We start from the raw sequence: 24,628 nt of genomic DNA, 5'->3' as shown, positions 1-24,628 counted from the left end.
ACTTTGTGGGACCTACATGGGTTCAGGGCCCCTTCTTCTCCCTCTAAACCTTACAGTTGAGCAACAGTATTTGCTCACCCAATTTCAGTTACCATTCTATGAAGATGACTTGCAAATTTACCTTTTCCACTCCTGACTTGTGTTGTGTTTTCACTTCGAATTTTAGGCTGCCTCAGCAACCTCCCTTCAAGATATTTTCCTAACCACTTAAGTGTAACATGGTCAAAAATAAAGCTCATTTTCTCCTAAACCCTCTTCACTTACCCCATTTTCCTTCCTTATTATCACCACCATCCTCCCTGTCACTTAGACTTGAAATCTCTGTGTGATCTTCATCTCCTGCCCTTCATTCTGTCCTCTCATCCAAACTGTGTATGAAGTTTGCATTTCCCCCTCCACATTTTGAACACTTCTCTCTCTATCCCAACAGCTAAAATTACCTTTATTCCCTGATCTGCTCCCATCTAAACTACTGCAACTTCCTCCTCTCCAGTCTCTTTCATACCCACGTCATCTTCTTTCTTTCCTGTCCATCTAAAACAGTTGCTAAAACTAGCCCCCGTGACATAAAAACCATTGGCAAAGGGTCCCCTATTCTTTGCAAATGTCTCTCACCTCAGACACGACAAACCCACAAGACCAAACACATTTCAGAAAGTGGAATCTAGGTCAAATTACAAAGGATGTATATAAACAAGTAACACAAGGACGTAGGGGCAAAATTAGAAAGGCCAAGGCACAGAACGAAATTAAACTAGCTAAAGACATAAAGGGGAACAAGAAAACATTCTACAAATACATTAGAAGCAAGAGGAAGACAAATGACAGGATAGCCCTGTAACTCAATGGGGGCGGAGGGGGGCAATAACAGAAAATGTGGAAACAGCAGAAGCGTTAAATGACTCTTGGTTTAGTTTTCACCAAAAAGGTTAGTAGCGATTGGATGTCTAACATAGTGAATGCCAGTGAAAATGAGGTAGGATCAGAGGCTAAAATATGTAAAGAACAAGTTAAAAATTACTTAGACGTCTTCAAGTCACCAGGGCCTGATTAAATACACCCTAGAATACTCAAGGAGCTGACTGAGGAAATATCTGAGCCATTAGCGATTATCTTCAAAAAGTCACAGAAGACGGGAGAGATTCCAGAGGACTGGGAAAGGGCAAATATAGTGCCAATCTATAAAAAGGGGAATAAGAACAATCCAGGAATTACAGACCAGTCATTTTAACTTCAGTACCTGGAAAGATAATGCAACAAATAATTAAGCAATCAGTTTGTGACTATCTAGAAGATAATAAGGTGATAAGTAACAGCATGGATTTGTCAAGAACAAATTGTGCCACGCCAACCTAATAGCTTTCTTTGACAGGGTAACAAGCCTTATGACTGGGGAAAAGCAGTAGATGTGGTATATCTTGACTTCAGTAAGGCTTTTGATACTGTCTCACATGACCTTCTCATTAACAAACTAGGGAAATACAACCTAGATGGAGCTACTATAAGGTGGGTGCATAACTGGTTACAAAACCATTCCCAGAGCGTAGTTATCACTGGTTCACAGTCAAACTGGAAGGGCATATCAAGTGGAGTCCAGCAGGGATCAGTTCTGGGTCCAGTTCTGTCCAATATCTTCATCAGTGATTTAGATAATGGGCATAGAGAATACACTTATAAACAACTGGTAATGTTTTTGATTTTTAGTGATTCAGGAAATATAGCTGAATATCCTTAACAAATTTTTTTGAGTGGCATGATACATTTTTAAACTGTTTTAGGCAACAACCAACTATTAGGTAGTTATAGTTCATAAATGTAATTCATGATTTTCTTTGCAGTGAGCATTAATTTAAAAGTTTTAATATTGGGAAGATTTTGCCAGAAGTATCTTGCTGAGATTTCTGTTTTCTAAAGAAAAACAGAAGTTTTTGAAAAAGGTGTGCAAATTGAGAGGCTGATTTTAAAGTTTCTTCTACTCATTGCAATTTATGCATACAGACAAACTTGATTTTTTGTTTTTTAAGTTTAATAATTGTTTATTATGTTGAATTATATTAGGTTCTGTTGCTTGGTGCAAATTCATCTGAAGCTGAGACACACTAGCACTTCAGCAAAGATATTAAGGAAACTGACTTCATCACTTTATTGGTACTATGGGTAGGGTAAATAACTTTTATTAGGAGAGAGAGCAAAAATCCTGCTTATTGTAATAGCTGCATTTCTGAAGCAGTGTTTCTTCTGAAGTGAGCTGTAGCTCACGAAAGCTTATGCTCAAATAAATTGGTTAGTCTCTAAGGTGCCACAAGTACTCCTTTTCTTTTTGCGAATACAGACTAACACGGCTGTTACTCTGAAACCTGTTTCTTCTGGCTGTCCCATAGTATCAAATTGTGGGATTTTTGATAAGCCGGAAGGGGCTTGTGTGTTATGCAGGGATGAGAGGCATTACTGATTGAGGTTAAAGTGGCCTTTACCATATCCTAGTTGCCTTCTGAGTATTTCAAACCACGCTGAATCACAGTTTGAGTTGTGGTTACTCCTATTTCCTGGAGAAGTTATGCTAGCTGATAGCTCATGAAAACTAGCGTACTGCTTTTGTTTGCCTTAATGTACTTGGCTTTCACAGCAAATCATCAGAACTATTGATCAGCTGTCACTGGTAACATATTTGCTTTTGTTTAGGCTGGTGTTAAGAAGTGATATCCATTATTGATGATCTAACTGGGAGATAGGGCACGTCTATGTGGGGAAATTTCCCGACACAGCTACATGGGAATAGTTATTCTGTTGAAGGTACATTGTTCTAGCTCTTTGTGGGGACATTTGATAAAACTGAATTTATTCCAGAGTAGAATGTCCACATGGGTACTTATACTTGTATACTTACACTGAAATAACTAATTTGGCATAGCTATGCTGGGAAATTTCCCAATTTGACAACACTTCAAGCTAGCCACTGGTAAGCTCTCTGCACACTACTACTATTTATTATTTTTACAATACTTAAACTGGTGCTGAGTTGCTTTACAGATCAAATAGAAAAACATGGTTTCTGCCCTAAATAATTAGCAGCCTAGTTCTAGACATAATATGAATTTGGACAACAACTGTTAAGGAGAGAAACGGGTGAGGAAGGGGATAAAGGTAAGAGTTACAAATTTGAAAAAAAAACTGGTGTAGGCATATGCACATTTTGAATGTCTCAAGCCGTTTTCTCTACCATAATAACTGTAGACTCACTTCTTGTGGGAACTGCAAAAGATATGCAGATTGAAGAGGTATTTGAATAGGGAGATGGGGTTACAATATAGGTATTGGCAGAGCTATGTAGGGCATGGAAGGTGAAGACAAGATATATTTCATGGAGCAGAAAAGAGGGAGCCAGAAGAAGGATTGAGAGACTGTGTAACAGGGAGGATTTGATTTAAATCACTAGTCAGGAAGACTCGATTTAATCATGGTTTTCTATATAAAAGTGCATTCTTGTTGTTTGTTATAACCTTAATACATATTCTTCACAACTCAGAGATAGATATAAGTTTAATTTTTAGAAGGTACACAGTATACATTTTTAAACAGTGATTTATTTTGAAAACTTTTCAGATTAGTTTTACAGCAATATCAGAAAATGAATGATTGTTTGGTTATTTCATTTACCAAAGGTAACTGAAGCAGATAGTTCACCTCCCATTGACTTCATAAATATCTCCAATTCAACAGGTTAACCATTAATATTTGGAGGATTTTCTTGCCATGCTGTATTAGGAGGAGAACATCACTAGACAGACATTTAAATTGTTTTATTTATCTAAAACAACAACGTTAAATATTCTGGATTTTTTTCTTCAACAGTAAACATATAATATTTTAACAAAACAAGCATATGTCCCTCGCTTCTCACATTTACCTCTACTTCTTCTCCTTGTCCAAATCTATTCCGCCCCCAACAATCTTCTATTCATTGAACTTTTTGAAACTTTGCACTTTTAGAGAGAGGTAAGGGATTGACTCTATCTACACAGATTTGCAGAGGGACAATAGAGTTAAGGTCTGTTATTTGTCAGCTCTATATATTATTTATTTATTTAAAAACATTTTTGCTGTTAACAAGCATGTTACCTCTGGAGACACAAATCCACAGTCTGAGAACTGCAAAACTAAGCATCTCTGATGGTATCTTCTAGACTGAGCACTGAGTTCCATTGGGTAGATAGAAAGATTAATCTAAATAATCTACACAGAAACCTATGGAACCCCATAAGATTGGGTCGCTAATCCATGAACTATTAGAACTCATTTACAAAACTTTTCTTAAACATTACATTAATATATTGTTTCATGCTACAGAATTAGAATTTATAATCCATATTCCATGATGAGATATCTTTGAGCTATAATGTATCTTAATTAAAACTATCTTTAGATAAGTATTTTTTCCTCAAAAAGTATTTTATCAAAAAAATCCGGTTTCAATAAAAAAAGTAAAAATCATTGATTTTTATCCATCCTGCTGTGTAACGTGGTTAGATTCATGGGGAAAGAGGTATGGTGGTTCTTGGGGCACCCAGGAGTGTGTGTCACTTTGTTACCTATTGCCTTGTTATGCCCTTTCTCTAGCTGGAGGGAGTCTTTCTTGGAATAGTTTGATGTCAGCTCCCTGACACCATCTGCCTTTCAACCTCTCAAGCCATCTCCTCTAGGCTATGCCAGCCCTAATTTCGCCTTGCAGATTAACAATAGGTACACCCAAATCCCTGAGTCCCTTTCAATCATTCCCCTGTGATGTTCAGCCCTTGACACTGGCTATGCATATACATTCCAGATTCTGTGCACCCAAAGGGGCAGTGTTTACCAAGTTTACTTTAAACCACTGCTCCTGTAAACTATACAGCACTTGTGAACATTTATGATAAAACAAAAGTAGGTTTATCTAAGAAAAAATAAAGATTTAACGAGAAACAAGAGAAGAGTGGTGGAAACAAATTGTTACAATACACAACAAAATCATAACATGGGAACTAGGGGCTAAGCTTAGGAAAGGTAACTATTGATATCTGATAAAGAATATTTCCCCCCCTCAAAGTTCAATCTGTTGCAGAGCTGTCTGGTTTCTCAAGAACCAAGATCCAAATGTTTATGAAAGAACCCCCACTTCACAATGTGTTTCTCCTGTTATACTGAAAACAGCCTTTTGTTTCTATTCACAAACAGGGCGAACCTCTGTCTTCTTGTAAGTTTTCTCTTATACCTTTAAGTGATTTTGATTGTTTGTCATTTCCTCTGATGGTTTCCTATTCAAAATCTTAGTATTTTGCAAGGCTAAACAATTGAGTCTGGCACTAGATCACTGGCCAGATGGAAGGGGGTGACACCTCTCCCTTGCCAGTATGGGCCACCACCAAGACACATCTCCCTGTGACTAATTTCTACTCCAAGTCCATAAAACATACTTTCAGTATAAAGACATTATTCCTTAAATGTTACCCATACAATCATCTCACAATGACTGTGAATGTTGACAAGTTACAAGCTGTCTGTAGATACCAAATATGTTACTCTTTATGAATAAATGTCCTGTAAGACATAGAATTGTAGGACTGGAAGGGACTTTGAGAGTTCATCTCATCCAGTCTGCTGCATATGGTATGCCTGTGGACAGAGAAGTTTAAAGCTTTTCCGTGCCATTTGCTGGGCAGCTTGTTTTTGGGACAAAGGACATACAAGCCGCATGGCAAAGGACTATAAAAGGCAGCTGGATCGTCTCCATTTTGTCTTCATTCCTGCTTCTTACCTCTGGAGTAACTTTTCTACAAACTGAAGCTCTGAACAGAGGACTGAATGACCCATCCACGCTGTGGATGTATTCCAGAGGGACTTTCAAGCCTGCAAACTCACCAATGCTGCTAAGAACCTAATATATGGACTTTGAAGTCTTATGTATGTATTTTGATTGCTTTACTGCTTAACAACTCTCTTTTTGTTCTTTCTTTTCTTCTTTAGTTCTAAACACTAAAGGATTGGCTGGCAGTGTAGTATTTTGGGTAAGATCCGAACTAATATTGACCTGGTAACGCAGCTGACCCTTTGCGGTCAGAAGAACATTTTGTATAGTGAGCAAAGTTTTTAAATAACTTCTCAATGTACTGGACCTTTGTGCTGATTGGGAGTCAGAAAACTGGAATGCAATAAAGGGGGCTGTGTGATTTCTTTCAGCTTCTTGATAACCCGTGTGGGAGATCAGGAGTACAGTTTGTGACTAGTTAGTGAGTTTAACTGCAATGTTAATCACAAGTTTAGGGAGAATCTGCTCTACTTATTGCAGCCTGCCGTGACCTTGGCATTTTCAGTGAGGTCAGCCCCAGGCATGCCAGGTCACAGCCATCATGGGCAAAATAGAAATGGTTCAGTGGTACTGATTATCAGCTTTGTTTATTATGCCAAAAGAGTTGTAATGAGGCACTGGTTAAGACATCAGCAGCCAGCCATAAATTATGGGAATCCATCCACAAATAGCATGCACATAGTTACATAACATCTCTGACATAATTAATTACAATCCCAAAGTAACTGATTACAAAATTCTTGTTTTTACTTTGGCCTTGACTATTTTTAGGAGTCAATGGGGAGCTGGAGAATACCGACTAGTAGCTGAATCTTTGGAGAATACCACTGCAGCAGACCAGGTTAAAGACATTGGTTGGTGGCACCTTACATGCTACAGGCAGCGCACACAAACTGAATTTGGTACGGCTGGAGAGGCAATATATCGAGCTTCAGGAAAAAGCTGAAGATGACATAGAAAGTGCCTGCTGTGGGCGAGACTCATCTTATACTACGTCCCAGGGCACGTGTTTTGAGAAGAACACCTGTTTCTTTTGCAGTAAGCCGAAAGCCCAAAGACATCCATTAAACACGGTTTCAACATGTGACGCTGGTGAGAAACTGAATGAATCAATCACTCTTAGGGAGAATGTTGTATGGAAAGTAAAGTGAGTGCACTGACCCAAAAAGGTGTCCACGCCTAGGACAGTGCGTATCACATTGAGTACGATATCAAGAACGTATGTAATGTGATGTGTCAAAAGGCAAAATTCAACAGAAACAATTGCTGATTTTACTACTGCAAACTGTGCGACTCAGCTGGAGTTCAAAAATTGCCTCACAGAGTCTCTAATGGATGGAAAAGTGGTGGCAATAGCTGATGCAGAAGCTAAGTACAGAGAAATATGTGGTTTGAGCTGGATTGAAGAGGAACAGATGCTTAGCAGAAAGGCTCTTAAAGCACTTATTGAAGATGAACTATGGGATATGGATATAGCTTTTAGCAACCCTATCCACAGAAATGAATCACAGCTTTATCCTTAAAAGCCACAAAAGACATGGTGCTATGAAAAGCGGAAGAAAGTGCTGACGTCAACAGTTATATGCAGACTCTGTTTGCAGCTGCTAAATTTTTATGGAAAAGCATTTTGTCCTGCGGTACGTATGAGTTTCAGGGATCCACAGCTGATGCCAAACCTCAAAAAAATAATATTGCATGACTTGTAGTTCTTCTTTAGGTGGTACACCAGTAGCTGCAGTGACTTCAGCACCACCAAGTATGACAGCAAGCAAATGGAGCCAAGGCTGTCATTTTATCACAGAACCTCATGTACCAGTGCTTGAGTGAAAAAGAGGTTTCCACGACAACTGGGTGCCATAGGTGCGTAATCTACGACTACAAGTGCTGTTGGAAAGACTGAATTATCTTACTAGAAAGCATTTGATTCAGCCTCCAGAAATTCTCTCTTCACTCCGAACATGCTCGGAATGGCTATGACAGTCACTGATGAGGTCATAAACGCTACGGAGATGTTCATCTGCTGAGTTTACCATTTGAAGACCAATATTATGACACTTGCGGAGCTACATTGGTGGATGTTTTCCAAGAAGCAGACAAAAAGAGAAAAATTGCCGTCAACAAGGGGAGGCAAATCATCAAGTAATGGAATAGCTCCAGGATAATCAAGCGCATCCAAAACTACCCTTCCCTATTGGCCATTGATGTGTCTTGGAGGATGGACTGATCACACCGGTTATGTGCAAAATACCACGTGCTTCCGAATCAATCCTTAAGCTAATCAAGTGTTTGTGTGCAAACACCAGATGCTCACCACCCCTGCTAATGTTTGGTCAGCAGCCTGCCTTGTACAGAGATGTACAAGTGGGGCTCGGACGAGTATCAGTGTGACAACATGTCTAGCAGTGGTGCCCTATATGGAGACAATACCGAAGTTGACTTTAATGAATAAATGTGTTCAGTCCTACATGTCAAGGCTAACTTCCCTAGGATCATCAAAGATCAGTGTCTTTTTTATGTAAGCAATGCATCCCTGTGTTCAAGTGTAACATAACATTTTCTCAAATATATAACTACATCATTGTTCTTGGTTTGTCATGTTTGGTACCACTGTGTTCCCCAGAGCAGGGGTTCTCACCCTCTTTCTGAGACTCTCCCCAACATGTTATAAAAACTTCACAGCCCACCTGTGCCACACAGAATCATAGAATATCAGGGTTGGAAGGGACCTCAGGAGGTCATCTAGTCCAACCCCCTGCTCAAAGCAGGACCAATCCCCAACTAAATCATCCCAGCCAGGGCTTTGTCAAGCCTCACCTTAAAAACTTCTAAGGAAGGAGATTCCACCACCTCCCTAGGTAATGCATTCCAGTGTTTCACCACTCTCCATCAACCTTTTTTCTGCATATAAAAGACAAGGCCAGCTTTAGAGGGTAGCAAGCAGGGGAACTGCCCAGAGCCCCACACCACAGGGGGCACTGTGATGCTACATTGCTCAGGCTTTGGCTTCAATCCCTGTTGGTGGAGCTCGGTGCCCCAGGCTGCAGTCCCATTCAGTAAGGCTTCGGCTGTCTGCCCTGGGCCCTAGCAAGTCTAACGTTAGTCATGCTTGGTGGACCCTTGAACATAGGCGGCAGATATAAAAGGCCAAGGGAGGCTAAGCCTCCCCAAACAGCCTGCCCGCCACCTTTGGAGCACACCGCCACTGAAAGGGTGGGCGCCCCGCCTGCAGTCCCTCATGGGCTTCCCCCCAAGGCCCCAGTCCCACTTGTCCTCTTCCCATCTCAGCTCCACCTGCATGGGAGTCTTGCGGGAGGGGGGTGAAGAGGCTGGCTGGCTCAGGTGGCCAGCAGGGGCGAAGAAGTGCATGAGCGGAGAGCTGGCTGGAGGGCACTGGGGGAGAAGAGGCGCACGCACATGAGTGGCCAGCTAGCTGGCTGGCCGGCAGGTGGGGATATGGGGCAAAGAGGCACACACGCGCATGTTTGTGGCCAGGCTGGGGGAGGGCTCTGAGTGAGGGGGCAAAGAGGCGCATGAGTGGCTGGCCAGCTGTCTCGACCAGCGAGCAGCCCCTAGGGGAGGGGGAAAAGAGGCGAATGAACAGGCAACCGGCTGGCTCTTTTGGCGGGCAGGGGGGACTGGGGGAGAGAGGGGAGCCTGCGTGAGTGGCCAGCCGACTGGCTCAGCTAGCTGGCTGACTGGCGGGGGGGGTCTGGGAGAGGGGGCAAAGAGATGCGAGCGGCAGGGGGAGGTCTTGGGGAGGGGGCGATCAGGCGCAAGATGCAGGCGAGGGGGCTGAGCGGGGCTGGGGTTGGAACATGGGCAGGGCTTCCAGGGGAAGAGGCTGAGCAGGAGTGGGCCTCGGGATGGGGCCACAGCTTCCCCAAATAGAGGAGTCACATGCTGCCCATGCCCCTGAAACCTGCTTGTGACCCCCTAGGGAGCCCCGGACCCCTGCTTGAAAACCACTGCACTGGAGAAATGGCTTTTGAATAATACCAAACTCGACCCACTTCTCACGACATTGTATTACCAAAATTTCCACCAACCAGAGACATGGAGCTGAGAGCCAGGGGAGACAGCAAATCTCTCCTGCCATGCTGCGGAGGGTGACACCACTGAAATTATGCTTCTGTAGAGTTTACAAATCAAATGACACCTCTCTTACCTTTCTATCACTAACCTTCCCCTGGAATGAGATTTGACTACATTATACTCCCAGATTATTATTGTGTGGCATTGTAAACTAAAGGCAACACTAAAAGCAAACTATCAAATATATATGATGGGATAAAAATTGCTTTAACAAAAATTTAATATTCTCTCTTTTTAACTCATATCTGTATTATCCTGTTTCTGGGGGAGGTTTAGGTTGGATATTAGGAAAAACTTTTTGAATAGGAGGGTAGTGAAACACTGGAATGCGTTACCTAGGGAGGTGGTAGAATCTCCTTCCTTAGAAGTTTTTAAGGTCAAGGCTTAAAAACTTCTAAGGAAGGAGATTCTACCACCTCCCTAGGTAACGCATTCCAATGTTTCACCACCCTCCTATTGAAAAAGTTTTTCCTAATATCCAACCTAAACCTCCCCCAGAAATAGGATAATACAGATATGAGTTAAAAAGAGAGAATATTAAATTTTTGTTAAAGCAATTTTTATCCCATCATATATATTTGATAGTTTGCTTTTAGTGTTGCCTTTAGTTTACAATGCCACACAATAATAATCTGGGAGTATAATGTAGTCAAATTATAATGTATAATGTAGTCTTGACAAAGCCCTGGCTGGGATGATTTGATTGGGGATTGGTCCTGCTTTGAGCAGGGGGTTGGACTAGATGACCTCCTGAGGTCCCTTCCAACCCTGATATTCTATGATTCTCTATGATTCTATGAAGTACAGCAGAACCTTGCTAATCCACACTAATACCTGGGAGACTGACTGTCAATTACTGACATTTTGTGAATTAGCAAGTACTGTAAGCCAACAATTAACAAAGACAATGCATCACAAAATGTACTTTGTTGATTTTGACAGTTGTTTGGTTTTATTTATTTATAATACTTCATAGTGTACTGTTATATATTTTGTAAAAATAATGAAGACTTGAGCTCAAGTAATGTGCCATTTTAAGAAAACATTTTAGGAATGGAAGCATCGGAAGACTATAGTTGGGACAGTGAAGCTATGGAGACCCCACACACATACAGGTATCCATGCCAGACAGAATATATCCATAGTGTATTTCTATAATTTAACAGAGAGAACAGCCAAGGATGTAGGTCTATGCATAATAGCGTCCACTGGGACACACAACTAATTTGGGTGCCTCAAGAGGCATTGGTCTGCATCCATTTCTTCATATAGGGTGCAACAGCAGCTCCAGACAGGCTGAGCAGAGAGCTGGAAATCAGCATTATGTTCCCCTAGCTTTCTGTAGTTCCTAGAGTCAAAGCTCTTTCAATCAGTCTTTGCTCATGGGTTCAGGTTTGGGGCCTTAAAAATACAAAAGTTTTGTACAGAGTTCGGCTATGAAATCTTTACTATAAGGTACGGCAAGACCACTATTTGCATATACACCTTAGCTGAGTTTTACAGCTATGGACTACCAAGCACTGGCAAGCCAACAACGGTCCACTATCACAAAACAATGTTTTGTTTTGGATCTCTAAGAGAACTTCAGTAGTTTGCCATTTGCCAACAATTTCCTGTGCTTATAATAGCTAACTGTTGGCAATTGCTGTTTTGTTTTTAAATGATGGGTACTATATCTTGGAATTTTTTAATGTCTGATTTGTTGAAAGGTTAGTTTTTGTTTTCACAATTGTTATAATTACGCTAACAAAGCCTCCATATTTTTTTTAAAAAAAATCAAATCACACACTGATATTTTCTACTTTAAAAAAATCTCACTGGTGGTTTATGACTCTTTGGAAGCTTGAAAATCTTCTTCCACCTCCAATCATCAATTGTCTACAAAGTGGGCTGTTAATGTAGAATTAACTTCTTGGTGGAGACAGAAGGGGAAGAAAGTGAAAGGAGAAGAAGGGGAATTCTCTGGAGTTTTATCTGGATTTCTCACTCCTAACGGCCTACTTCTTGGTTGTGTTTTTGTTGTTGTTGGGACTGTCTTTTGTACTGTTTATTAAGGCAAAGTTACAACAGAACAGTAACATAGTACATTGTACATTACTTACTCAGGATCAGGTTAATATTCACAGAACCTAACCAACTGGCTTCCCAGCTGGTGAGCCCTCCTCCTCTGAGTATACTAGGAAGGGTGCCACATTTCTAAATACCTATCCCTCATTTTGGTTCTTCTCTTCTGTATATGCTTTGTGTGCCCATGTCCCATTCTTCTAGTCAAAAAGAACCAAATGCGGTTTTTCAAACTTTGGTATTGCCAATCTTTGGTTGGCAGCAAGAGAGCAGATTTTTCACTAACATGATAATAATACACAGCATTTACCAGTAGATCTCAAAGCATTTTAGAAAGGAAGTCAGTATCATTATCCCCATTTTACAGATGGGGGAACTGAGACAGGAAGTGACTTGCCCAAAGTGACTCAGCAGGTCTGCGGCAAACCCAGGAACAGAACTCAGGCATCCTAACTCCTGGTCCAGTGCTCTATTCTCTAGGCCAGTGGTCCCCAATTTTGGGGGAAGGTACCCGTCTGCACCACCATCCCCAGGAGCTGGGGCCGGGAGCGGGGCCATGGCTCCGGGGGGGCGGGGGGGGGGACGTGAACAGGAGTAAGGGGGCTGAGAATGGGGCTGCAGCTGGGGGCAGGGCTGAGGCTGGGAACGGAGCCCTGGCTGGTGGCCAAGGCTGGGGACGGGGACAGGGCTGGAGCTGCTGCAGGGGGCTGAGGCTGGGGGCCAGCACAGGGCTGGGAGCAGAGGAAGCAGAGGTGGGGCGGGGCTGGGTTGCACTCCCTCCCTGCCCCCCAATGAGGGCTAGCCTTGACCTGCCATGCCCTCCCACAAACGGTCCTCTGCACCCCCTGCCCTACAGTTTGGGGAGTGGTGCTCTAGTTTAAGCCATGACAAAGCACTGCTTTCCCGTCCACCCTCTGAAGCTGAGCAGACCACCTCCACAGTAAAACAGTGGAGGAAGATGACAGACATAAAATTGCCTACATTTTGCTAACAAATTTGATTAAATACGGTACATCAAGTTTTGGGTCTATCAGCCGCCATAGTTTCTCCTTAAACTGAAGACAAGCCCCAAAACCATCTAAATCCCAAAAACTTCTCTTTTTTGCATGCTGTTTTGAAAGATTATTTCAAAAATAGCTCTCTCCTACTCTGATATCTTTTGTATGTAAAATAGGCTGGAACAGTAAGTTACAGACACCTGAACATAAGAATTTATAATGGTAACTTAACAGCTCTGGATATCCTGAATCTAATGAAAAAAAAGGAACAATATTCTAATTACTCTTTCTTCCATTTATTTCCTCCACTCAGACTAATACACTCTTCTGCAAAGTGGATGGCAATTCTTGCTCAAAAGCAACATGAAGCAGCTACAGGGAATCTCAGTGAGAGCACTCCAAATCAGGCAAGGCCTGTCTGCGCAACACCAGCAAAGAGAACAGGCCCTGAAAACATAAGGGTCAATATTTTCACATTCAGTTCCAGGAATCAGTACGCATATGTATGTTCTACCTTACAGTCATACTTCCAAGAAACAGAAACCTAGCTGTTTCATTCAAAGGAGACCTGGAACCTGATAAATCATTATCCCTCTGTTCAAGATCAAATACCCAAGATAATCTTCAATCCAAGATGAGCTCAGGATTACTGATACAGAGGATCAAACCTTCTAACATTAAGCAGCATTTTCAACTGAAAAGGCTGGCCTACGTGGAAAAAACAAAGCCACCAGAAGTACCATATAAACCAGCATCTATTCCGGTTTCTCATGTTACAGTATAAACTTCCTCACAAATGTAAATAAGACATCCGTTGCAAAAAATAAAAATAAAGAATGGATAATGCAGAACTAGTGCCAAAAACCAAATAAAACAGATGCATTGAACAAAACTCAGTGTAAGTACCTACAGTTTTAAAATAGTTTACTATTCTGGTGGGAAAATATGAAATGAAAGGTGCTCCCATGTAACCATATGAATTTTAGCTGACACTTGGAAAAGAGCATGCATCATCAGCAGCAATAAATACTATTCCTATTATGCAACATGGATTCGTGTTTGCAAGCATAATTCTGTTACAGATGTCTATAGTCAAATATAGAACCTCTGCACTCAGAAATTATGTAAACTATTAAAAGAAATCATAGCACAGTGATTTGTTAGGCATTTTACTCCACCATGCAAGCTATTCATTAGCCTATCAAATTTGAGAAACACAATATATTATACCTACATATAAAATATTTTCTGGATAAACATTTAACATGCCACTTTCATTGTATTACAATTCATTTCCAAATACGTTATGTAATCTACTGCAGTCAGAAATAAAAAGGTTCCTTTATATTTGTCACTCTTTGATATAGACACCCTGCCTATCAACAGCCACCATACAACTTACCCAATCCAAAAATTCTCAAGGCTTTTAAGACTGTCTACTTTACTCTGCTGAACACAAAGAAAAAAAACTCATTTCACACTAGAATATTTCAATATTTTTCCTCCATATTTTTCTTGACTGTAGATTTATAAAACCAGCTTACAGCCAGGACTGGTTAGCTTTGTGAAAATCATACTGGATAAGATTCGAGAGTTACTGATTTCCTGTTTTAGGAAGTAACAGTTCTAGCAAAAGAATCCCCAAGGCAAAATGTTTAGTGTTCCAGTGTGTAAGCTCTAACAGCCTTTGTTCTTCCCTTTGCTATAATCATTACTGCTTTCTTCTCTCTCCCCCTCTCCCTCTCTCTGAAGCCTCCAGCTTTCAGTATAAGATGCAAATGCCAGCTCAAATCTAAGTACACATTTATTTTTTAGATGACAAAAAAATCCTGTCCATTATCCATTGCTGTGAAGCTTTGGTTAAAAGCAGTCATCCCTTAGCAGCTGATGCACTGCCCATTCGGTTTCCTATTCTTATTTCATAACTGCTCAATATTATAATTTATGTCACTAATAATCCACTGGAACGCTATCAAAGCTCTAAAATATATCCTTCCACTTGGCTGCAAAATCCTCTCGGTGTAATACAGTTTAAGAAACATAATCAACTTAGTATATTTTATATATATTATATACCTATACATAAAACATATATAAAATACCAGTATTACATTAAAGTTGTTAATTCAGAAATAATAAGTAGGCTACCTAGATTTGGCCATGCAATCAATTTATAAATAATTAGATGGAACATTCAAAATGTGTAATGCTGTACTGCAATGCAGAATAGTTCACTGCCATGTGGTCCACAATTTATGATTGTCACTCAGAGGCCTATTCTGTATGACTGAATAGTGAAAAAATCCTCATCTATGAGATATATAAATGAAGATATTGTATTTAGCCGGGGTATCAGTAAGTCTTTACAAACAATAGCTTTAATACTATTAACCTCATCCAAGTTTAATGGGATTTCTTCACCTACACTGAAACCATTGTTTCTTCACTAACGTGTCAGGTGTGCAATCAGAAGTCAGATTTAGTTTTTGTATACATGTAGCTTCATACTGTTGTTATAGTCATACTCAAAATACCATATCTCACCTTGTGAACCTTGACCTTTGAAAGATTTTTTAGCCAATGCTCAGTTATTGTCAGAGATGCATTACCTCTACAAATATGAAAGGGTTAAAGGCAGCCCCAATCAATAGGCCTACAAGAAAAAAAAAAAAAGAGTATGCCTTACAGCATCCTTGCAATGCTTTTATGCACAATCCTACAACAATACTGTTTCCTTTGGCCTTTAAGAAAGACACAGCACCCCCCTTCACATCTTATAACGAAGAAAACCGTAAGACAACACCCTGTAAATAAAACAGCATGCAAAGCAGCATTCTTCAGTCACAAGCATAACGACAATTACAAATCATTCAATCCATTTTTATTTAGTTTAACCAGTGTCCCACCCTTGCAAAGCAAAAATATTTGAATAAGGGTCATAAATCTCAGCTCTTGCCCATTCTTTAAACATAAAAAGGAATGAAAAGCTAAAGTAATTTCAGTTACTGCAAATATGTAAATTTATATAAAGAATCCTTTATGACTACATTAGCCACATACCAGTGCAGTGTGTCTAAAGTGTGCATTCACATACTGTTTTGGGATGGTATCTTTCTGCAAGCTCCTCTGCTTTTGGCTGCCATGAAGGGAGGAAGCTATCCCACTGTAGTAGCTCAGTGACTGCATTGTGTTCAGGAGCTGATCTGCCTCAAACCAGTTTCAGCCGGTTCTGGTCACCCTACATAAAAAGCTATGGCAACCCTCGCTGAGTTGCCAACAAGTCCCTGAAAATTGCAGGGGCTCTTTTCTTCTTTGGATATGGGGGTGATTTCAATCATGTCCCCCTATTTCAATCATATCCCCACTGCATACAAACATCCTTACACCCCAACTCCACCCCATAAACGTTCCCTTCCTCTCCTCCCCCACTTACCTCCCACAACCTGGCTGAAAGCTGTGAGCGTGTGTGTCTGTAGCTAACAAAGAGACTGCAATAAAAATCCTCATAGGATCTCTCTTGCTGCACAAGGCAGACTCGGCCGCAGCACTGGGGTGACTGCTAACCAAGGTCCTCTCTGCCTCCACTCCCTACAGTACAGGGTGGCTGCCGATTAACGTCATACCTGCCCCCTCATGCCGGCAGCTCTGGGGTGGCAGCTAACCAAGGTCCTCTCCTTCCCATCCTCCCATCTCTTCACAGTATTTGGGGCAACGCTAACAAGTGTTTTCTCCCCTCCACACATGATTTTTCTCCCCACCCCACAATCCACTTCCACAAGAAATCACTTCTCCCCACGCTCAACAGCACTGTGGTGGCTTCTTTTGCCTCTAAATCCTCTTTAGGCTCTGGTGGAAAAGAGTTGTTAACCAAGGTCTGATCTTCCCCCACACCTTCACAAAGCACAGGGAGCGGGTGATGCTAACCAAAGTCTTCTCATCTCCCACAACCCCCATCCCCAAATGTGACTCTGTCCTGATCAAGGTCTTCCCAACCCACTCAACTCTCCAGAGGTCTAGAATGGCTCCTCATCAAGGCCTTTTCTGCACCCACCCCTCTCAGCACCGGGATAGTTCCTAACCAAGTTCCCGCTTCCTCTACCATCCTCCAATCCAGGGCCTTGCTTCCTCAACACACACTTGAGGGTGGCTCCAAATCAAGATCTTCTATGCCCCCATTGCTGTCCTGTCCACCATTGATCTTTTCTGTGCCCTTTCCCATGCCCTCAGTGAGGTGGCTCCTCACCATGATTTTCTCTGCACCACCCCCAACCAATCCCCCCAGAGGTATAACTAATGGCGCTTTCTTCCCTCCAACCCTTCCTCTTAAAGAAGCAGCTCCTGACAAAAGTCTTGTCTCTGATCCTCATGCCACCTTCTCCCCACACAGAAGTGGTTCATAGCCACAGTCTTCTCCACATGCCTTACACTCATCTCCTCCCAACTCTGGGGCAGCTGCTAATCCCAGTCTTCTCTGTGTCCCTCGCCCCATCCCCTCAATGCACTGGGGCAGCTCCTAACCTCAATCTCCTCCACACCGGTCATCCTCATCCCTTGCCTGCACTGGAGGGCTCGGAACCACGGTCACAGTCTCCTCCACATCCCTCACAGCCACCCCTTCCCACAGTGGGGGGGGGGGGCTCCTAATCATGGTCTCCTCCACACCCTTCACCCCTATCCCCACCCTTCACTGGGGGGCTCCTACTCATGGTTCCTTCTGCGTCCCTGACCCCCATCTTCTTCCTGAAATGGCAGGCTCCCAACCAGTCTCCTCCGCACTCCTGGTCCTAATCTCCTCCTTGCACTGGGGGGCTCCCAACCAGTTTCCTCCGCACTCCTGGTCCCCATCTCCTCCCTGCATTGGGGGGCTCCCAACCACAATCTCCTCCGCACTCCTGATCCCCATCTCCTCCCTGCATTGGGGGGCTCCCAACCACAATCTCCTCTGCACTCCTGGTCCCCAACTCCTCTCCCTGCATTGGGGGGCTCCCAACCAGTCTCCTCTGCACTCCTGGTCCCCATCTCCTCTCCCTGCATTGGGGGGCTCCCAACCAGTCTCCTCCGCATTCCTGGTCCCCATCTCCTCCCTGCATTGGGGGGCTCCCAACCACAGTCTCCTCCGCACTCCTGGTCCCCATCTCCTCTCCCTGCACTGGGGGGCTCCCAACCACAGTCTCCTCTCCCTACATTGGGAGGTTCCCAACCACAATCTCCTCTGCACTCCTGGTCCCCATCTCCTCTCCCTGCACTGGGGGGCTCCCAACCACAGTCTCCTCTCCCTACATTGGGAGGTTCCCAACCACAATCTCCTCTGCACTCCTGGTCCCCATCTCCTCCTTGCACTGGGGGGCTCCCAACCAGTTTCCTCCGCACTCCTGGTCCTAATCTCCTCCCTGCATTGGGGGGCTCCCAACCACAATCTCCTCCGCACTCCTGGTCCCCATCTCCTCCCTGCATTGGGGGGCTCCCAACCAGTCCCCTCCACACTCCTGGTCCCCATCTCCTCTCCCTGCATTGGGGGGCTCCCAACCAGTCCCCTCCGCACTCCTGGTCCCCATCTCCTCTCCCTGCATTGGGGGGCTCCCAACCAGTCTCCTCCGCACTCCTGGTCCCCATCTCCTCTCCCTGCACTGGGGGGCTCCCAACCACAGTCTCCTCCGCACTCCTGGTCCCCATCTCCTCTCCCTGCACTGGGGGGCTCCCAACCACAGTCTCCTCCGCACTCCTGGTCCCCATCTCCTCTCCCTGCACTGGGGGGCTCCCAACCACAGTCTCCTCCGCACTCCTGGTCCCCATCTCCTCTCCCTGCACTGGGGGGCTCCCAACCACCGTCTTCTCTCCCTGCATTGGGGGGTTCCCAACCACAATCTCCTCCGCACTCCTGGTCCCCATCTCCTCCCTGCACTGGGGGGCTCCCAACCAGTTTCCTCCGCACTCCTGGTCCCCATCTCCTCCCTGCATTGGGGGGCTCCCATCCACAATCTCCTCCGCACTCCTGGTCCCCATCTCCTCCCTGCATTGGGGGGCTCCCAACCAGTCTCCTCCGCACTCCTGGTCCCCATCTCCTCTCCCTGCACTGGGGGGCTCCCAACCACCGTCTTCTCTCCCTGCACTGAGTTGCTCCCAACCACAATCTCCTCCGCACTCCTGGTCCCCATCTCCTCTCCCTGCATTGGGGGGCTCCCAACCACAGTCTCCTCTCCCTGCATTGGGGGGTTCCCAACCACAATCTCCTCCGCACTCCTGGTCCCCATCTCCTCCCTGCACTGGGGGGCTCCCAACCAGTTTCCTCCGCACTCCTGGTCCCCATCTCCTCCCTGCAATGGGGGGCTCCCATCCACAATCTCCTCCGCACTCCTGGTCCCCATCTCCTCCCTGCATTGGGGGGCTCCCAACCAGTCTCCTCCACACTCCTGGTCCCCATCTCCTCTCCCTGCATTGGGGGGCTTCCAACCAGTCTCCTCCGCACTCCTGGTCCCCATCTCCTCTCCCTGCACTGGGGGGCTCCCAACCACAGTCTCCTCCGCACTCCTGGTCCCCATCTCCTCTCCCTGCACTGGGGGGCTCCCAACCACCGTCTTCTCTCCCTGCACTGAGGTGCTCCCAACCACAATCTCCTCTGCACTCCTGGTCCCCATCTCCTCTCCCTGCACTGAGGTGCTCCCAACCACAATCTCCTCCGCACTCCTGGTCCCCATCTCCTCTCCCTGCACTGAGGTGCTCCCAACCACAATCTCCTCCACACTCCTGGTCCCCATCTCCTCTCCCTGCACTGGGGGGCTCCCAACCAGTCTCCTCCGCACTCCTGGTCCCCATCTCCTCTCCCTGCACTGGGGGGCTCCCAACCACAATCTCCTCCCCCTGCATTGGGGGGCTCCCAGCCAGTCTCCTCCACACTCCTGGTCCCCATCTCCTCTCCCTGCATTTGGGGGCTCCCAACCACAATCTCCTCCACACTCCTGGTCCCCATCTCCTCTCCCTGCACTGGGGGGCTCCCAACCACAATCTCCTCCGCACTCCTGATCCCCATCGCTTCTCCCTGCACTGGGGGGCTCCCAACCAGTCTCCTCCGCACTCCTGGTCCCCATCTCCTGCCTGCATTGGGGGACTCCCAACCACAGTCTCCTCCGCACTCCTGGTCCCCATCTCCTCTCCCTGCATTGAGGGGCTCCCAACTACAATCTCCTCTCCCTGCATTGGGGGGCTCCCAACCACAATCTCCTCCGCACTCCTGGTCCCCATCTCCTCTCCCTGCATTGGGGGGCTCCCAACCACAATCTCCTCCGCACTCCTGGTCCCCATCTCCTCTCCCTGCACTGGGGGGCTCCCAACCACAATCTCCTCCGCACTCCTGATCCCCATCGCTTCTCCCTGCACTGGGGGGCTCCCAACCAGTCTCCTCCGCACTCCTGGTCCCCATCTCCTGCCTGCATTGGGGGACTCCCAACCACAGTCTCCTCCGCACTCCTGGTCCCCATCTCCTCTCCCTGCATTGAGGGGCTCCCAACTACAATCTCCTCTCCCTGCATTGGGGGGCTCCCAACCACAATCTCCTCCGCACTCCTGGTCCCCATCTCCTCTCCCTGCATTGGGGGGCTCCCAACCACAATCTCCTCCGCACTCCTGGTCCCCATCTCCTCTCCCTGCACTGGGGGGCCCCCAACCAGTCTCCTCCGCACTCCTGGTCCCCATCTCCTCTCCCTGCACTGGGGGGCTCCCAACCACAATCTCCTCCCCCTGCATTGGGGGGCTCCCAGCCAGTCTCCTCCACACTCCTGGTCCCCATCTCCTCTCCCTGCATTTGGGGGCTCCCAACCACAGTCTCCTCCACACTCCTGGTCCCCATCTCCTCTCCCTGCACTGGGGGGCTCCCAACCACAATCTCCTCCGCACTCCTGATCCCCATCGCTTCTCCCTGCATTGGGGGGCTCCCAACCAGTCTCCTCCACACTCCTGGTCCCCATCTCCTCTCCCTGCACTGGGGGGCTCCCAACCAGTCTCCTCCGCACTCCTGGTCCCCATCTCCTCCCTGCATTGGGGGACTCCCAACCACAGTCTCCTCCGCACTCCTGGTCCCCATCTCCTCTCTGCATTGGGGGACTCCCAACCACAGTCTCCTCCGCACTCCTGGTCCCCATCTCCTCTCCCTGCATTGAGGGGCTCCCAACTACAATCTCCTCTCCCTGCATTGGGGGGTTCCCAACCACAATCTCCTCCGCACTCCTGGTCCCCATCTCTTCTCCCTGCATTGGGGGGCTCCCAACCACAGTCTTCTCTCCCTGCACTGGGATGCTCTCAACCACAATCTCCTCCGCACTCCTGCTTCCCATCTCTTCTCCCTGCACTGGGGGGCTCCCAACCAGTCTCCTCCACACTCCTGGTCCCCATCTCCTCTCCCTGCATTGGGGGGCTCCCAACCACAATCTCCTCCGCACTCCTGGTCCCCATCTCCTCTCCCTGCACTGCGGGGCTCCCAACCAGTCTCCTCCACACTCCTGGTCCCCATCTGCTCTCCCTGCACTGGGGGGTTCCCAACCACAATCTCCTCCGCACTCCTGGTCCCCATCTCCTCTCCCTGCACTGGGGGGCTCCCAACCACAATCTCCTCCGCACTCCTGGTCCCCATCTCCTCTCCCTGCACTGGGGGGCTCCCAACCAGTCTCCTCCACACTCCTGGTCCCCATCTCCTCTCCCTGCACTGGGGGGCTCCCAACCACAATCTCCTCCGCACTCCTGGTCCGCATCTCCTCTCCCTGCACTGGGGGGCTCCCAACCACAATCTCCTCCACACTCCTGGTCCCCATCTCCTCTCCCTGCACTGGGGGGCTCCCAACCACAATCTCCTCCGCACTCCTGGTCCCCATCTCCTCTCCCTGCACTGGGGGGCTCCCAACCAGTCTCCTGCGCACTCCTGGTCCCCATCTCCTCTCCCTGCACTGCGGGGCTCCCAACCACAATCTCCTGCGCACTCCTGGTCCCCATCTCCTCTCCCTGCACTGGGGGGCTCCCAACCACAGTCTCCTCCGCACTCCTGGTCCCCATCCCCCTCCGCACTGGTGGGGGGCCGTTCCCAAACTAGAATCCCTACATGGTCTCCAGCACCAAGCTAAAGCCCCTTCCTGTTCAGAGGGTAGCTGAGGCCTGGGTGGGGGCTGGGCCAGTTCAGGGACCCCACCCCAGAGGGTGCTGGGGGCCGCAGGGGCCTTGCCTGGAGGAGAGGGCGCTCCCCTGGGCGCTCACCTTAACCCCTCCCGCGGCTGGGAGCCGCTAACCACCCCCCTGCCGTGCTGGACTTTGCAGCCCTCAAGCCCTGGCAGCTGTAGCGCTCGGGTGACCTCGGCCCTGCGCGCTGGCGCCGGCTGCCTCCCCGTGACGGAGGGGTCCCGCCGGTGGAAGACAGGGGACACCCTTTTCTCCTTCCCCGCTCCCGCCCCCCAGCCCCGGCGGCCTGGGAGCCCCTTGGGCGGCGGCGGCGGCGGCTGCTACCGCGGCGGCGGCGAGCGCCGGGCCCGGGGAGAGAGCCGCGGCTGCCGCACTCCAGGCCGCTCTGCCACAGCCCAGCGGGGCCTAGCGCGCGTGGGAGCAGCAGCAGCAGCAGCCAGGCCGTGGGGAGAAAGCGAACCCGCTGCATGCACATGCCGCACCCCCATGCAAACAGACCTGCTGCTGCCCTGCAGGGTCAGCGACCCGCACCCGTGGGGGGCAGCTCCTGCACGGGGGGCCTCGGGCAGACAGGGCTCAGGCCTCTCTCACGGACACTGCAGCCTGCGGAGAGGCCTGGTTAAAAGATGGTTGAACATAATGGCAGAGAGAGAGAGACACTCTGGCTGGGACTGGAGGAAAAGGTGGGGGTGGGGGGGTGCCTCTGTGGCTTGTCGAGAGATGGGAGAGATCTCCCGTGTGATCCGATTTTAAGCTTCTCCCTTGCTGGGAAGGCGGTTAGGGGCTTTTATAGGTGTGTTTGGAGCATTTCCTTTGACAGTCAGGGACTCCTTGGGGGACAGAGGAGAGACAGAGAGAGGGCGAAGGAGTTAAAAGTCAACCATACATGGCTAAATCGCAGACAAGGGGAGCTCATGTGCACTGCTGGCTTAACGGGGGATCTGCAGTTTCGGGGTTTTAAAAAAATAAATAAATAAAACTTGTTCTTTAGGAACCAGATTGAGCAGGCCCAGACAAAGAGTTTATATATATATAGGTTACCAGCTGCGATTCATGGGTTTTGGTTTTTCCAAATTGAAGACTGAAAATGGTGTTGGCTAAAATGTCAATTACACAGATACTCATTTTAAAAATAAATGAGCAGTGAGACAAGCAGGATCTGATTTTTTCCTTAATGTTCACAGAGGTTTTTACAGCTGGAAACTGAGAACTCGACGTTTGACATTCAGAACAGAAAAATCCCACTGACTTCACTAGGAAATTGGGGTGGGGAGTATGTTTCCTCCTCTTACAATCTTTTTTATTTTCTTCTATCATTACCTATGTTAAAAAGCCTCTACTCTCAGAGAGGGGTCTTCTAGTTGTTACAGGACAGGAATCAGATCTGGGTTTTGTTTTCACCTCTTCCACTGACTTGCTATAACCACAAACAAAGCAAAAACTTGTTTGTACCAGTTTCATCACCACCTGTAAAATGGGGACCATATTTCCTTTCCTCAAAGGAACACTGTACAGCTTTGTGAAGCTATTTGACGTCCCCGGACGGAAGATGCTATGGAAGAATAAAGAATTATAATTATTTGCTGTAAGGTGGGAGAAAGGGGTTATTTTTTTCTGACTCCTGCAGTAATTAATTTACACCCTAAACATGAGATTTGATTAGACTTATTTTGCCACACATGAAGGGACGTGGGCGGTTGAAATTACATATTGTAAAATAAAATGTTTTTTTTTTTATCAGTATCATTGTAGATTAATACACTGGCAGGAAACTTAAAATATCTGCACATGCTTTTTAACATTATTGCAAATCATTTGCATTTCACTTACTGTGTACACTGGACAATGAAAACAGTTTCACTTTTGTTTCTTGGCAGTTTCACTTTCTGCGTTATAGGAGAATGTTTAAATCCAACGTTAAGGACTGGCTCATAGAAGCTGGTGCTTACAATTTTCAATAGAGTTTTGAATCTTAGCTGTTATAAACCCCTTGGCTTTTTGACTTCTTTTTTTTTAAACAAAACATATAGTCAAAAAAATTATATGTTTTATTGATCATAAAATTATCCCACCTCTTTCAAAAAATTACTCTATAGTATGACTGATCTCTTGTGGCATGAGTTCTATGAGCTGACTACAGGCTGCATGTAGAAATAGCTTTTTGTTCATTGTAAAGCTGCCTGCCATTAATTTCATTGTTTGATCCTTTTTCTCTGATAATGGGACAGCATATTGTACAAGTGTACAGTATTCGTCTTTGAAGCTTTAAATATGAATGACTAATTATAACATCACAATAATAGCATTATTACATTTGAAATAGGTGTTACAATTTTACTCTATATACTTCGGCATGAACTTCTGCATTTTTTGCAAGTATATAGAAATTTGTCATATACACACTTGATAATCATGAATGCTACAGTAACATTCCACGTAAGACTGCCAAAAACAGCATAGATGCAATAAGCGA

The 24,628-nt window shown here is 46.2% G+C and overlaps 1 protein-coding gene across 5 annotated transcripts in view; it reads right to left on the bottom strand.

Moving 5' to 3' along the window:
• Positions 1-22,959, bottom strand: part of ZNF532 (zinc finger protein 532) — an 85,609-nt gene extending 62,650 nt beyond the window's left edge. The window contains exons 1-2 of one of the 5 annotated variants that reach the window (XM_007069421.4): positions 22,654-22,959; positions 15,541-15,649 (exon numbers count right to left, since the gene is read on the bottom strand). The gene's annotated coding sequence lies outside the window, so the exon portion shown is untranslated. Of the gene's footprint in view, positions 1-15,540; positions 15,832-16,056; positions 16,190-22,653 lie in introns of those variants that run through there. The other 4 variants (XM_043547349.1, XM_043547348.1, XM_037902741.2 and 1 more) reach the window with 4 other exon arrangements.
• Between the last annotated feature and the right edge of the window lie 1,669 nt (positions 22,960-24,628).

Source organism: Chelonia mydas, chromosome 5 (assembly GCF_015237465.2).
Source record: "Chelonia mydas isolate rCheMyd1 chromosome 5, rCheMyd1.pri.v2, whole genome shotgun sequence".
NCBI classification, from domain to species: Eukaryota; Metazoa; Chordata; order Testudines; family Cheloniidae; genus Chelonia; species Chelonia mydas.
Note: the sequence above shows the minus strand (reverse complement) of the source record. Positions and strands in the feature narration are given on the sequence as shown.